Here is a 14,649-nt window from a genome sequence, read left to right on the forward strand (position 1 = left end):
GGCAAAAGACATGAAGAGACATCTCACAGAGGAAGACATAGACATGGCCAACATGCACATGAGAAAATGCTCTGCATCACTTGCCTTCAGGGAAATACAAATCAAAACCACAATGAGATACCACCTCACACCAGTCAGAATGGGGAAAATTAACAAGGCAGGAAACAACAAATGTTGGAGAGGATGCGGAGAAAAGGGAACCCTCTTACACTGTTGGTGGGAATGTGAACTGGTGCAGCCACTCTGGAAAACTGTGTGGAGGTTCCTCAAAGAGTTAAAAATAGACCTGCCCTACGACCCAGCAATTGCACTGTTAGGGATTTACCCCAAAGATTCAGATGCAATGAAACGTCGGGACACCTGCACCCCGATGTTTCTAGCAGCCATGTCCACAATAGCCAAACTGTGGAAGGAGCCTTGGTGTCCATCGAAAGATGAATGGATAAAGAAGATGTGGTTTATGTATACAATGGAATATTACTCAGCCATTAGAAACAACAAATACCCACCATTTGCTTCAACGTGGATGGAACTGGAGGGTATATGCTGAGTGAAGTAAGTCAATCGGAGAAGGACAAACAGTGTATGTTCTCATTCACTTGGGGAATAAGAATAATAGTGAAAGGGAATATAAGGGAAGGGAGAAGAAATGTGTGGGAAATATCAGAAAGGGAGACAGAACATAAAGACTCCTAACTCTGGGAAATGAACTAGGGGTGGTGGAAGGGGAGGAGAGCGGGGGGTGAGGGTGAATGGGTGACGGGCACTGAGGGGGACACTTGACGGGATGAGCACTGGGTGTTATTCTGTATGTTGGTAAATCGAACACCAATAAAAATTAATTTATTAAAAAAAGTAAAATAAAATTTTAAAAAAAAGAAGTTCTTTATAGATCTTGGAAACTAGCCCTTTATCTGATACGTCATTTGCAAATATCTTCTCCCATTCTGTAGGTTGTCTTTGAGTTTTGTTGACTGTATCTTTTGCTGTGCAAAAGCTTCTCATCTTGATGAAGTCCCAATAGTTCATTTTTGCTTTTGTTTCTTTTGCCTTCGTGGATGTATCTTGCAAGAAGTTACTGTGGCTGAGTTCAAAAAGGGTGTTGCCTGTGTTCTCCTCTAGGATTTTGATGGAATACAGCAATTTGGCAGCGTGGCAGGATACAAAATCAATGCCCAGAAGTCAGTGGCATTTCTATACACTAACAATGAGACTGAAGAAAGAGAAATTAAGGAGTCAATCCCATTTACAATTGCACCCAAAAGCATAAGATACCTAGGAATAAACCTAACCAAAGAGGTAAAGGATCTATACCCTAAAAACTATAGAACACTTCTGAAAGAAATTGAGGAAGACACAGAGAGATGGAAAAATATGCCATGCTCCTGGATTGGCAGAATTAATATTGTGAAAATGTCAATGTTACCCAGGGCAATTTACACGTTTAATGCAATCCCTATCAAAATACCATGGACTTTCTTCAGAGAGTTGGAACAAATTATTTTAAGATTTATGTGGAATCAGAAAAGACCCCGAATAGCCAGGGGAATTTTAAAAAAGAAAACCACAGCTGGGGGCATCACAATGCCAGATTTCAGGTTGTACTACAAAGCTGTGGTCATCAAGACAGTGTGGTACTGGCACAAAAAACAGACACATAGATCAATGGAACAGAATAGAGAATCCAGAAGTGGACCCTCAACTTTATGGTCAACTAATGTTCAATAAAGGAGGAAAGACTATCCACTGGAAGAAAGACAGTCTCTTCAATAAATGGTGCTGGGAACATTGGAGATCCACATGCAGAAGAATGAAACTAGACCACTCTCTTGCACCATACACAAAGATAAACTCAAAATGGATGAAAGATCTAAATGTGAGACAAGATTCCATCAAAATCCTACTTTATTTTTAGTAAATATTCACCAAAATATATTGTGGATCCAGGAAATATTAAGTACACATTTTGTTGCATGCCCACGTGATAGAGAAACAGTGCTTGGGATCCCTGGGTGGCGCAGCGGTTTGGCGCCTGCCTTTGGCCCAGGGCGCGATCCTGGAGACCCGGGATCGAATCCCACGTCGGGCTCCCGGTGCATGGAGCCTGCTTCTCCCTCTGCCTGTGTCTCTGCCCCTCTCTCTCTCTCTGTGACTATCATAAATAAATAAAAATTAAAAAAAAAAAAAGAAACAGTGCTTGGTTGATATCTACTATGTAACATGGATAAGAGACAGATACCATAGCAGAGAACCCAGCTGGAAGACTGGGATCATTAGAAAGGAGAGACAGGGATGAAAAATAAAAAAGGATCTCAGCCTTCTAGAAGTTTAGGAATATTCAGCATGTTAAAAAGTAGCTTCCTGATGAGTCCTTGTTGAAGTGGCTACTGAGAATTTTAGGTTAAGGAGCAAAGTCCCCCTCATTGAACACCACTAAGTGGAGGAGAATGTTTGCTAGCTCCTGAGGGAATGTCTGCCCTCACCTTGAATCTTCAAATGGCTGCTACCTTTGTGAAGATGGTTCATGCAGTAGCCACTAGTTTACTAGGCTGGTTTGAGGAAGCAACATGTCACACATGCCCAGTTACATCTGAGCTCCTGGGCCTGGTATGTTTGACATACATGATGATGGTTTTTAATTAAGAGAGAAAGCATGTGCTTCATGGCTTTGTGGAGGGAAAACAAGTGAGCTCCCTCTAGTTCTCTCCCCTTGTTATGAGACAGCCTTTGGCTGTGATGCATATCTTTATTTTATGTTTTTTAAGATTTATTTATTTATTCATGAGAGACATAGAGAGAGAGAGGCAGATACATAGGCAGAGGGAGAAGCAGTCTCCCTGCAGGGAGCCTGATGTGGGACTTGATCCCAGGACTCCAGGATCACACCCTGAGCCAAAGGCAGGAGCTCAACTGCTGAGCCGCCCAGGCATCCTCATATCTTTATTTTAATGCTGCTGTCATATTGTATCCTTTTCCTACAAATCATAGATTTGTAAGATTTGTCATTTTGGATCCTTGGAGTCTTCTTTATCAATGGAAACATGTTTAACTCTTGCCATTAACACACAAAAAAAATCTTCTTGCCCTTTTGCAGTTTAATGAGAGACGAATAATAAGTATGGGGTCAGCAGGCAGGCTGGCATGGCTGCCAGGGAAGGTTTCTTATGAGCCATAGGGAGAAATGATCAATTGGTTATATAGGCCTCTGTAGTGAAGTCTGAATGAGCTATGATTATTTTGCCCGAAATCCATAACCAGGAACATCTGGATGACTTAGTGGTTGAGCGTCTGCCTTGGGCTCAGGGAGAGATCTCAGGTCACAGGATGGAGTCCCACAACCAGTTCTCTGTGGAAATCCTGCTTCTCCCTCTGCCTATGTCTCTGCCTCTCTCTGTGTGTCCCTCATGAATAAATAAATAAAATCTTTTTTAAAAATAAATAAATAATAAAACCCATAACCTCTTTTGAGAAAGAGGAAAATTAGAAGGTATTTGGGTTTGGGGAAATTTTATCTTCTGGGAGAATGCATTATAAGTACTCAAGAACTTGAAGGAACTTCCCACAAGACGTTGGAAGCAAAAGCAATAGGTTCCTCTCTGAGCATTAAGCAGTGACAATGAATTGGACCAGTGATCTGCAAAATGAAGATATGGCACAGTTGACCATTAATATATTCAATATTAATAACATATTAATAACATTGAATATATTCAATATGTTATTATATGCAAAAATGTACAGAGTCGACAGCTGGAACATGTCCCACGGAACTCTGTTCCCAAACTCAGACTTCCTGGTTGTCCTGAGCTGAGCTGCCACCATGGGGAAGCTGGGCCAGTGCACTCAGCCCCAGGAGAGTGCTGCTAGGACCATTGCGTCCAGGCCACTCCCTCCAGGACCTGAAAATGATTGCTTCCAGGAGGAGTAGCATTTAGGTAATAAACCTATAGGTGAAAGGTTGGCATTACCTCATGCAAATATATTTCTGTCCAACCACCAAACATATAAGGGAGAACTAAAACCAAGATAAATCTTTCTTTTTTTTATTTAAATTCAATTTGTCAATATATAGTATAACACCCAGTGCTCATCCCATCAAGTGCCCTCCTTAGGGCCGGCCTATCACCCCGTTACCCTATCCTTCCACCTTCCTCCCCTTCTGCAACCCTTTGTTTGTTTCCCAGGGTCAGGAGTTTCTCATGCTTTGTCTTCCTCTCTAATTTTTTCCCACTCAGTTTCCCATCTTTCCCTTATAGTCTCTTTCACTGTTTCTTATATTCCACATGAGTGAAACCATATGATGATTGTCCTTCTCCAATTGACTTACTTCACTCAGCATAATACCCTCCAGTTCCATCCACGTTGAAGCAAATGGTAGATATTCATCCTTTCTGATGGCTGAGTAATATTCCATTGTGTGTGTGTGTGTGTGTGTGTGTGTGTATACACATCTTCTTTATCCATCCATCTGTTAAAGGACATCATGGGTCCTTCCACAGTTTGGCTGTTGTGGACATTGCTGCTATGGACATTGGGGTGCAAATGTCCTGGCGTTTCACTACATCAGTATCTTTGGGGTAGATACCCAGTAGTCCAATTGCTGGGTCATAGGGTAGTTTTATTTTTAACTCTTTGAGGAACCTCCACACAGTTTTCCAGAGTGGCTGCACCAGTTCACATTCCCACCAACAGTGCAAGAGTGTTCCCCTTTCTCCACATCCTCTCCAACATTTGTTGTTTCCTGTCTTGTTAATTTTAGCCATTCTCATTGGTGTGAGGTGGTATCTCATTGTGGTTTTGATTTGCATTTCCCTGATGGCAAGGGATGTGGAGATTTTTTTCATGTGCTTTTTGGCCATGTGTATGTCTTCTTTGGAGAAATGTCTGTTCCTGTCTTCTGCCCATTTCATGATTGGATTTTTTGTTTCTTGGGTGTTGAGTTTAATAAGTTCTTTATAGATCTTGGATACTAATCCTTTATCTGTATGTCAATTGTAAATATTTTCTCCCATTCTGTAGGTTGTCTTAGAGATAAATCCTTTTATCTTGAGTATGGGAAAGCATGGAAGCCCAGCGTGCAAACATACACATGCCTGGAGACCTGGAGGCAGGATGGCAACTTGCAGGCTGCTACAGGCACATGGGCAATTGTGGGGGGTGGGGGGGAGCTCCCTTCTGTCAGGAGACTGTCGCCACTTATGGAACTCAACCAGGCAGACTTTGGCCACAATGAACAAACAGCAGTACAAAGAGAGAGGCAAACATCAAGTAGCTAATCAGAAAAACCACATTAAAAAAGTGCAAGGAGGTAATAGACCAAAACAGCCCCCACAGAGGAAAAAAAATCGGGAGGGTGTGTAAAGAGACTCAAATATGGGAAAATAAAAAGCAACCTGAAAAAATTTTTTTTAATTTAAAAAAAAATTTTTAAAGGCAACCTGGAAACAAGAACTATAATGTTCTTTTTAAAAACTCAGACTTCTGATTTGGGCTCAGAAATGCAGAGGACTGGGTCCACTTCTGGGTTCTCTATTCTGTTCCATTGATCTATATGTCTGTTTTTGTGCCAGTACCACACTGTCTTGATGACCACAGCTTTGTAGTACAACCTGAAATCTGGCATTGTGATGCCCCCAGATATGGTTTTCTTTTTTAAAATTCCCCTGGCTGTTCGGGGTCTTTTCTGATTCCACACAAATCTTAAAATAACTTGTTCTAAGTCTCTGAAGAAAGTCCATGGTATTTTGATAGGGATTGCATTATACGTGTAAATTGCCCTGGGTAACATTGACATTTTCACAATATTAATTCTGCCAATCCATGAGCATGGAATATTTTTCCATCTCTTTGTGTCTTCCTCAATTTCTTTCAGAAGTGTTCTATAGTTTTTAGGGTATATTTTGAGAACCATTTGAATGGTAAATGGTTCTCCAACCTTTTATTTTCAGGTTGTAGGTGTCCTTCTGTCTAAAATGAGAACTTTATGGTCAACTAATATACGATAAAGGAGGAAAGACTATCCACTGGAAGAAAGACAGTCTCTTCAATAAATGGTGCTGGGAAAATTGGACATCCACATGCAGAAGAATGAAACTGGACCACTCTCTTGCACCATACACAAAGATAAACTCAAAATAGATGAAAGATCTAAATGTGAGACAAGATTCCATCAAAATCCCAGAGGAGAACTCAGGCAACACCCTTTTTGAACTTGGCCACAGTAACCGGAGAAGGACAAACAGTGTATGTTCTCATTCACTTGGGGAATATGAATAATAGTGAAAGGGAATATAAGGGAAGGGAGAAGAAATGTGTGAGAAATATCAGAAAGGGAGACAGAACATAAAGACTTCTAACTCTGGGAAATGAACTAGGGGTGGTGGAGGGGGAGGAGGGCGGGGGGTGGGGGTGAATGGGTGACGGGCACTGAGGGGGACACTTGACGGGATGAGCACTGGGTGTTATTCTATATGTTGGTAAATGGAACACCAATAAAAATTAATTTATATATATAAAAAAAAAGAAATGCAGAGGACTGGCCAGCTATCGCTCTTGCTCTTACGATAAGAAAAATGCTGGACAAAGTGAAAGTCAACCACTTACCTTAACCATCAGAGAACTGTCTCAGGCAGATGGCCAGAAATCTGGAGGTAAGAACATGGGTGCAGGGGGACACAAAACCCAAGCATTTGCTTACTCAGGACAGAAGCTCCTGGCGCCCTCCAAACTGGGAGGGAGATGAAACTAGAAACGCTGAGGCTCTTGATGTACAGTCAAAGAGAAGAAGCTCCCACCTTCTTGCAGGCTGTTCCCCCAGGAACCCCACCTGGCTCTCACAGGGGGGATGGTGGGGGGACATCAAAGAAAGCTCTCCCGTCCCCATCCTCAGGGGCTGGCTGGGGGCAGGGAACAGCAGCCACCATCAGATCTCCCAGGCCCACTGCCCCAGCTCCCTTGTGAAACAAAAGGCTGAGCCTGAAGCAGGAAATTCACTGAAGCCCACCAGAGGGTGAGGTGCTAGTGCAACCCCCTTCCAGCCAGAGAGAAGGGTTCGAAAACTTACTTGGCCTGTGGAAACTGGTGAAAATGGAAAAGCAAAGGTACTAAACCATCCAAAACAAGTCTGAGAAAGAACAAAATGGGATGACTTATATAATCCGATTTCAGGACTTAGTATTTTTTTTGTATATTTTTTTATTGGAGTTTGATTTGCCAACATATAGTATAACACCCAGGGCTCGTCCCATCAAGTGCCCCCCTCAGGACTTACTATAAAGTTACAGTATTCAACACAGTGTTGTATCTGCAAAAGGACAGCAAAGGAATAGACATGGAGAGCAATGAAAGCAGAGAAACCAGACATCGGTCCACACAGATCTAGTGAACTGATTTTTGAAAGGCACAAAAGAAACGCAGTGGAGAAATGAGAGCCTTTTCAACACTGGGTGGCAGAAGCAATTGGACGACATAAGGGCACTTGCTGCAAAGTAAAAATAAAAGGCTAATTCCCCCACTGAAAATAAGAGAAGAGACTTCTCTCCCTCTTCCCTTTTCTTACAGCATTTACCTGAGAAAACATGTAAGTATAAGTTCTTTTTCTGTCATTTTGAAATGTATGTAAATCTTTTTAAAAGTCAAAAAGCCCCTTGGGTGCCTGGGTGGCTCAGTCGTTTAAGTGTTTGCCTTCAGCACAGGTCATAATCTTGGGGGTCCTGGGATTGAGCCCCACAATGGGCCCTCTGCTGGTGGCAGTGGGAGGGGGGCTGCTTCTCCCTCTGCCTCTGTCCCTCCTCCTACTCATATTCTATCTCTCTCTCAAATAAATAAAACCCTTTAAGAAAATAAAAATGGGGATCCCTGGGTGGCTCAGCGGTTTGTCGCCTGCCTTTGGCCCAGAGCACGATCCTGAGTCCCGGGATAGAGTCCCGTGTCAGGCTCCCGGTGCATGGAGCCTGCTTCTCCCTCCTCCTGTGTCTCTGCCTCTCTCTCTCTCTCTCCCTCTCTCTCTCTATGTCTATCATGAATATAAATAAATAAATCTTTTTTAAAATAACAAAAAAATAAAAAAATAAAAATGTGGGACACCTAGGTGGCTCAGCGGTTGAGTGTCTGCCCTCAGCTCAGGGTATGATCCTGCCAGGATGGAGTCCCACACAGGGCTCCATGCAGGGAGTCTGCTTCTCCCTCTATGTCTCTGCCTCTGTGTGTGTGGTGTGTCATGAATAAATATATAAAATACTTATAAATAAATAAATAAATAAATAAGCCCCTTGTCAGCTTTACTACCCAGTAATGTCTTTCTCAAGAACCTAAGAACCAGCTCTTCCGAATGTATCAGAGAAGACAGTGCCCCTATCTCCCAGTTTCTGGGGAAGTGTAGGAGCCTAACCCCAGAGGGGCTTCACTCCAAGTTGCAAAACTATCTCCTGTTATAATGGTGGGATAAGTTTGATTTCCTTTGATAAAGCAAGTCAGCAAACCCCAACAACCACCTAACCACCAAGTGAGTCTAGAATAAGCATGTGTGACAAAAGGTGCAGTCAGGTTCTCTTACTTAAGGACCTTTTATTATTTCTTATGAGAACATGTATGCAATGAGCTGTGCCTGCTTGGCTCTTGCTGGTATAACGCTAGGTAATCTTCGTCCTCCTCCTAACTGCAGTGCAGAGCCCAAGGGAGACAACTTTTATGAATGGTCCAGGTTCTGTATATGATGATGGTCTATTCTCTCTGAATATCACATTTTTATCTGATGATCCATTTAAGCCACCAAAGGTTAACTTCCAAACCAGAATCCATCTCTGTGACATCAACAGTTCAGGAAGCCAACTAATTGAAGACAACCAGAATAACTGCTTGTCTATATTTCAAAGGTGTTGCTATCAATCTGTTTTTTTTTTTTCCACAGATTGCAACCCTGCAGATCCTCTGCCTGGAACCATGGCCATTCAGTATTTGACTAACAGGGGAGAACATGAAGGATATCCGGAGAATGGACCCAGTGCTATGCAACATAATTCACATAATTCGTATGCAGTGTGAGGGAGCAGGGTGCGTCCTCTCCCTGGGCCAGGCATCTCTATATATAGTACAGAGTTTGTGTGCCTGCTACACTGACTCTACTCTCTGTGTTTGTCCTCTAGAGACTAAGAGACACCCCAAAAAGTAAATTGTCTCAAAAGTATAACTTTATAGGGGTGCCTGAGTGGCTCAGTCAATTGCGCATCTCTGCCACTATCTCTGTCTCTGTCTCTGTCCCTCTCTCTCTCTCTCTCAAATGAATAATAAAAAGCTTTTTTTTAAAAAAGCAGAACTTTATAAATTAATTATGTCTAAGACATCTGCTTGCAAGTCTTGCTTCTTTGGTATATCAAAATATATTTTGTGATATACTAAAGATCCTGAAGTCTACCAGATATTACAGTGCATTTTAGCCTAATTTATTATCTATATTAAGTTATAAAAGAAACCTTGGATGATTAGGAATTATTTATATTAAACCCAGACCTATTTCTGAATATGTGGAACTAGATTTTTTTTTAAGATTATATTTATTTATTTGAGAGAGAGAGAGAGAACATTAGCAAGATGAGGGGCAGAGGGAAAAACAGACTCCCCACTGAGCAGAGAACCCAATGCAGGGCTTGATCTCAGAGCTCCAGGATCATGACCTGAGCTCGAAGGAAGACACTTAACCAACTGAGCCACTCAGGTTCCCCTAGAACTAAATCCTCAAATGGCTGTTGTGAAAAATATTTTACCTCTTACCTTTGTCAGTTTGTAATAAGAAAACTTCCTTTTACCCTGTGTAGCTAAGAAAACACCTGAGGTATTATCTCAAACACAATGAATATGCCCCTGAATGCAAAGGAAAAAAAAAAGAGGGTTATTGCAACCTTAGTTTTGGTGATGGGACATTGGAGACAATTTGGGTAGGTCAGGAAATCTATTTTAGAAAGATAAAACCTAAGCTGTTATAGAAAAGATCCCCAAATACAGTGACTCAAACAAAAGATTACTTTTCTTTTATTTTTTTTTATTTATTTATGATAGTCACACAGAGAGAGAGGGACAGAGACACAGGCAGAGGGAGAAGCAGGCTCCATGCACCAGGAGCCCGATGTGGGATTCGATCCCGGGTCTCCAGGATCGTGCCCTGGGCCAAAGGCAGGCGCCAAACCACTGTGCCACCCAGGGATCTCCAAGATTACTTTTCTTAAGTTCAGAGATGCATATGGGTGGTCCCAACTGAAAAGCCCAAGTTCCTTCTATATTGTTGCTTTGTTATCTTCTATGTACTTAATCACCATTCAATCCTCATCCATTACAAAGACTGATCATCTGGAGCACCTAGATGCCTCAGTCAGTTAAGCTCCCAACTCTTGGTTTCAGTTCACGTCATGACCTCAGGGTTGTGAGAGCAAGTCCTGCATGGGGCTCTGTGCTCATCACAGAGTCAGCTTGGGATTCTCTCCCTGTCTTTCTGCTCCTCCCCCAATTCAATTCACACTCATGGGCACACACACTCTCTCTAAAAATAAATAAAATCTTAAAAAAAAATAGACTTGGCTTCCTAGGGGAATTCTATCAAATGTTTAAAGAAGAAATAACACTTATTCTACTAAAGCTGTTTCAAATGATAGAAAGGGACGGAATACTTCCAAACTCGTTTTATGAGGCCAGCATCACCTTAATTCCAAAACCAGACAAAGGCCACATCAACAAGGAGAATTAATACCAATATCCCTGATGAACACAGATGCAAAAATTCTCACCAAGATACTAGCCAATAGGATCCAACAGCACATTCAGAAGATTATTCACCATGACCAAGTGGGATTTATCCCCGGGATGCAAGGCTGGTTCAACACTCGTAAAACAATCAACGTGATAGATCACATCAACAAGAGAAAAAACAAGAACGATATGATCCTCTCAATAGATGCAGAGAAAGCATTTGATAAAATCCAGCATCCATTCCTGATCAAAACTCTTCAGAATGTAGGGATAGAGGGAACATTCCTCAGCATCGTAAAATCCATCTACAAAAAGCCGACAGCAAATGTCATTCTCAATGTGGAAACACTGGGAGCCTTTCCCCTAAGATCAGGAACACAACAGGGATGACCACTCTCACCAGTGCTATTCAACATAGTACTAGAAGTCCTAGCCTCAGTAATCAGACAACAAAAGAAATAAACAACATTCAAATTGGCAAAGAAAAAGTCAGGCTCTCCCTCTTCACAGATGACATGATATTATAAATAGAAAACCCAAAAGACTCCACCCCAAGATTGCCAGAACTCATACAGCAATTCGGCAATGTGGCAGGATACAAAATCAATGCCCAGAAATCAATGGCATTTCTATACACTAATAATAAGACTGAAGAAAGAGAAATTAAGGAGTCAATCCCATTTACAATTGCACCCAAAAGCATAAGATACCTAGGAATAAACCTAACCAGGGAGGTAAAGGATCTATACCCTAAACTACAGAACACTTCTGAAAGAAATTGAGACAAAGAGGTGGAAAAATATGCCATGCTCATGGATTGGAAGAATTAATATTGCTAAAATGTCTATGCTACCCAGGGCAATTTACACATTCAGTGCAATCCCTATCAAAATACCATGGACTTTCTTCAGAGAGTTGGAACAAATAATCTTAAGATTTGTGTGGAATCAGAAAAGACCCCAAATAGTCAGAGGATTGTTGAAAAAGAAAACCAGAGCCAGAGGCATCACAATGCTGGATTTCAGATTGTACTACAAAGCTGTGGTCATCAAGACAGTGTGGTACTGGCACAAAAACAGACACATAGATCAATGGAACAGAATAGAGAACCCAGAAATGGGCCCTCAACTCTATGGTCAAGTAATATTTAACAAAGTAAGAAAGACTATCCACTGGAAAAAAGCACAGTCTCTTCAATAAATGGTGCTGGGAACATTGGACATCCACATGCAGAAGAATGAAACTAGACCACTCTCTTTCATCATACACAAAGATAAACTCAAAATGGATGAAAGATCTAAACGTGAGACAAGAATCCATCAAAATTCTAGAGGAGAACACAGGCAACACCCTTTCTGAACTTGGCCACAGCAACTTCTTGCAAGATACATCTATGAAGGCAAGGGAAACAAGAGCAAAAATGAATTATTGGGGCTTCATCAAGATAAGAAGCTTCTGCACAGCCAAAGAAACAGTCAACAAAACTAAAAGACACCTACAGAATGGGAAAAGATATTTGCAAACGACGTATCAGATAAAGGGCTAGTATCTGATCTATAAAGAGCTTATTAATTTTTTTATTTATGATAGTCATACAGAGAGAGAGAGAGAGAGAGAGGCAGAGACACAGGCAGAGGGAGAAGCAGGCTCCATGCACCGGGAGCCCGACGTGGGATTCAATCCCGGGTCTCCAGGATCGCGCCCTGGGCCAAAGGCAGGCGCCAAACCGCTGCGCCACCCAGGGATCCCTATAAAGAGCTTATTAAACTCAACACCCAAGAAACAAAAAATCCAATCATGAAATGGGCAGAAGATATGAACAGAAATTTCACCAAAGAAGATCTACACATGACCAACAAGCAGATGAGAAAATGCTCCGCATCATTCGCCATCAGGGAAATACAAATCAAAACCACAATGAGATACCACCTCACACCAGTGAGAATGAGGAAAACTAACAAGACAGGAAACAACAAATGTTGAAGAAGATGTGGAGAAAGGGGAACCCTCCTGCACTGTTGGTGGGAATGTGAACTGGTGCAGCCACTCTGGAAAACTGTGTGGAGGTTCCTCAAAAAGTTAAAAATAGAGCTATCCTATGACCCAGCAATTACACTACTAGGTATTTACATCAAAGATACAGATGCAGTGAAACGCTGGCGCACCTGCACCCAATGTTTATAGCAGTGATGTCCACAACAGCCAAACTATGAAAGGAGCCTCGATGTCCATCGACAGATGAATGAATGAAGATGTGGTCTACATACACGATGGAATATTACTCACCCATCAGAAAGGATGAATATCTACCACTTGCTTCAATATGGATGGAACTGGAGGGTATTATGCTGAGTGAAGTAAGTCAATCGGAGAAGGACAAACAGTGTATGTTCTCACTCATTTGGGGAATATGAATAATAGTGAAGGGGAATATAAGGGAAGGGAGAAGAAATGTGTGGGAGATATCAGAAAGGGACACAGAACATAAAGACTTCTAACTCTGGGAAATGAACTAGGGGTGGTGGAAGGGGAGGAGGGCGGGGGGTGGGGGTGAATGGGTGACGGGCACGGAGGGGGACACTTGACGGGATGAGCACTGGGTGTTATTCTGTATGTTGGTAAATTGAACACCAATAAAAATTAATTTATAAAAAAAATAATAATAATTAAAATATCTTTGATATCTTTTTTTTTCTTAGAAACAAAGAGTGAGCAGTTGTGGGGGGGGCGGTTGAGGACTGGCAGAGGGAGAAGAAGAGAGAGAGAATCATAAGTGGACTCCATACTGAGCAAGGAACCCGACCCAGGGCTCAATCCCATGACCCTGAGATCATGACCTCAGCAGAAATCAAAAGTTGGATGCTTAACCAACTAGCTCGCTGAGAGGGAGGAGAAAGCAGCCAGCTCCGCAGCCCTCCCTAGCCCGGCCCAACCTTTGCGCCTGCAGAGGATGTGGCGGCGACCGGCGCCGACCCGAGCGAGCTGGAGGGTGGCGGACTGCTGCACGAGATTTTCACGTCGCCGCTCAACCTGCTGCTGCTCGGCCTCTGCATCTTCCTGCTGTACAAGATCGTGCACGGGGACCAGCCACCCCCCTGCCCCGCCTTAAGCAGCTTGACTTCACCCCAGTCCAGCTGCGGTGCTTCGACGGCGTCCAGGACCCGCGCATACTCATGGCCATCAACTGCAAGGTGTTCGTCGTGACCAAAGGCCGCAAGTTCTACGGGCCCGAGGGGCCATACGGGGTCTTTGCTGGAAGAGATGCATCCCGGGGCCTTGCCACATTTTGCCTGGATAAGGAAGCACTGAAGGACGAGTACGATGACCTTTCTGACCTCAGTCCTGCCCAGCAGGGAGACCCCGAGTGACTGGGACTCTCAGTTCACTTTCAAGTATGGTCATGTGGGCAAACTGCTGAAGGAGTTGGGGGAGCCCACTGTGTACTCTGATGAGGAAGAAGCAAAAGATGAGAATGCTCGGAAAAATGATTAAAGCACCCAGTGGAAGCATGTCTATTTTTTGTACTTTGCAGAATCATTTGTAACATTCCAGTCTGTCTTTAAAACATGGTGATTTCGATATTTAGAGAAGTTTCGAACTTTCTGTACATTTTTGTAATTAACATCACTAGTGACACTGATACAATTAACCTCTGTCTCCAAGTGCATGACGTGTTTGTGTGTCACAGACCCAGACCGTGAACCGCAGTGCCGTAATCCAAATGTTGGCACTCTCTCCTTCTGTCTGTAGTTAGTACAGGCTGCCTTTAAATTCATTTTTCCTGAGAGAGACAGGTAAGACTTGGGTATTTCCCCCAAACAGGTAAAAATGTTAAATGGGAAAAGACCTTCTAGTCCCAAGAAAAAAGGAATCACCTTCTGGTCCTGATGTCCTCAAGAGTGCAAAGCCCTT

At 42.6% G+C, this 14,649-nt stretch overlaps 1 pseudogene; it reads left to right on the top strand.

Moving 5' to 3' along the window:
• The first annotated feature begins 8,585 nt into the window (after nt 1-8,585).
• On the top strand, nt 8,586-14,229 carry LOC129517243 (membrane-associated progesterone receptor component 1-like; annotated as a pseudogene).
• The last annotated feature ends 420 nt before the right edge of the window (nt 14,230-14,649 follow it).

The sequence above is a fragment of the Nyctereutes procyonoides genome, unplaced genomic scaffold, assembly GCF_905146905.1.
Source record: "Nyctereutes procyonoides isolate TBG_1078 unplaced genomic scaffold, NYPRO_anot_genome, whole genome shotgun sequence".
In the NCBI taxonomy this organism is placed as follows: Eukaryota; Metazoa; Chordata; class Mammalia; order Carnivora; family Canidae; genus Nyctereutes; species Nyctereutes procyonoides.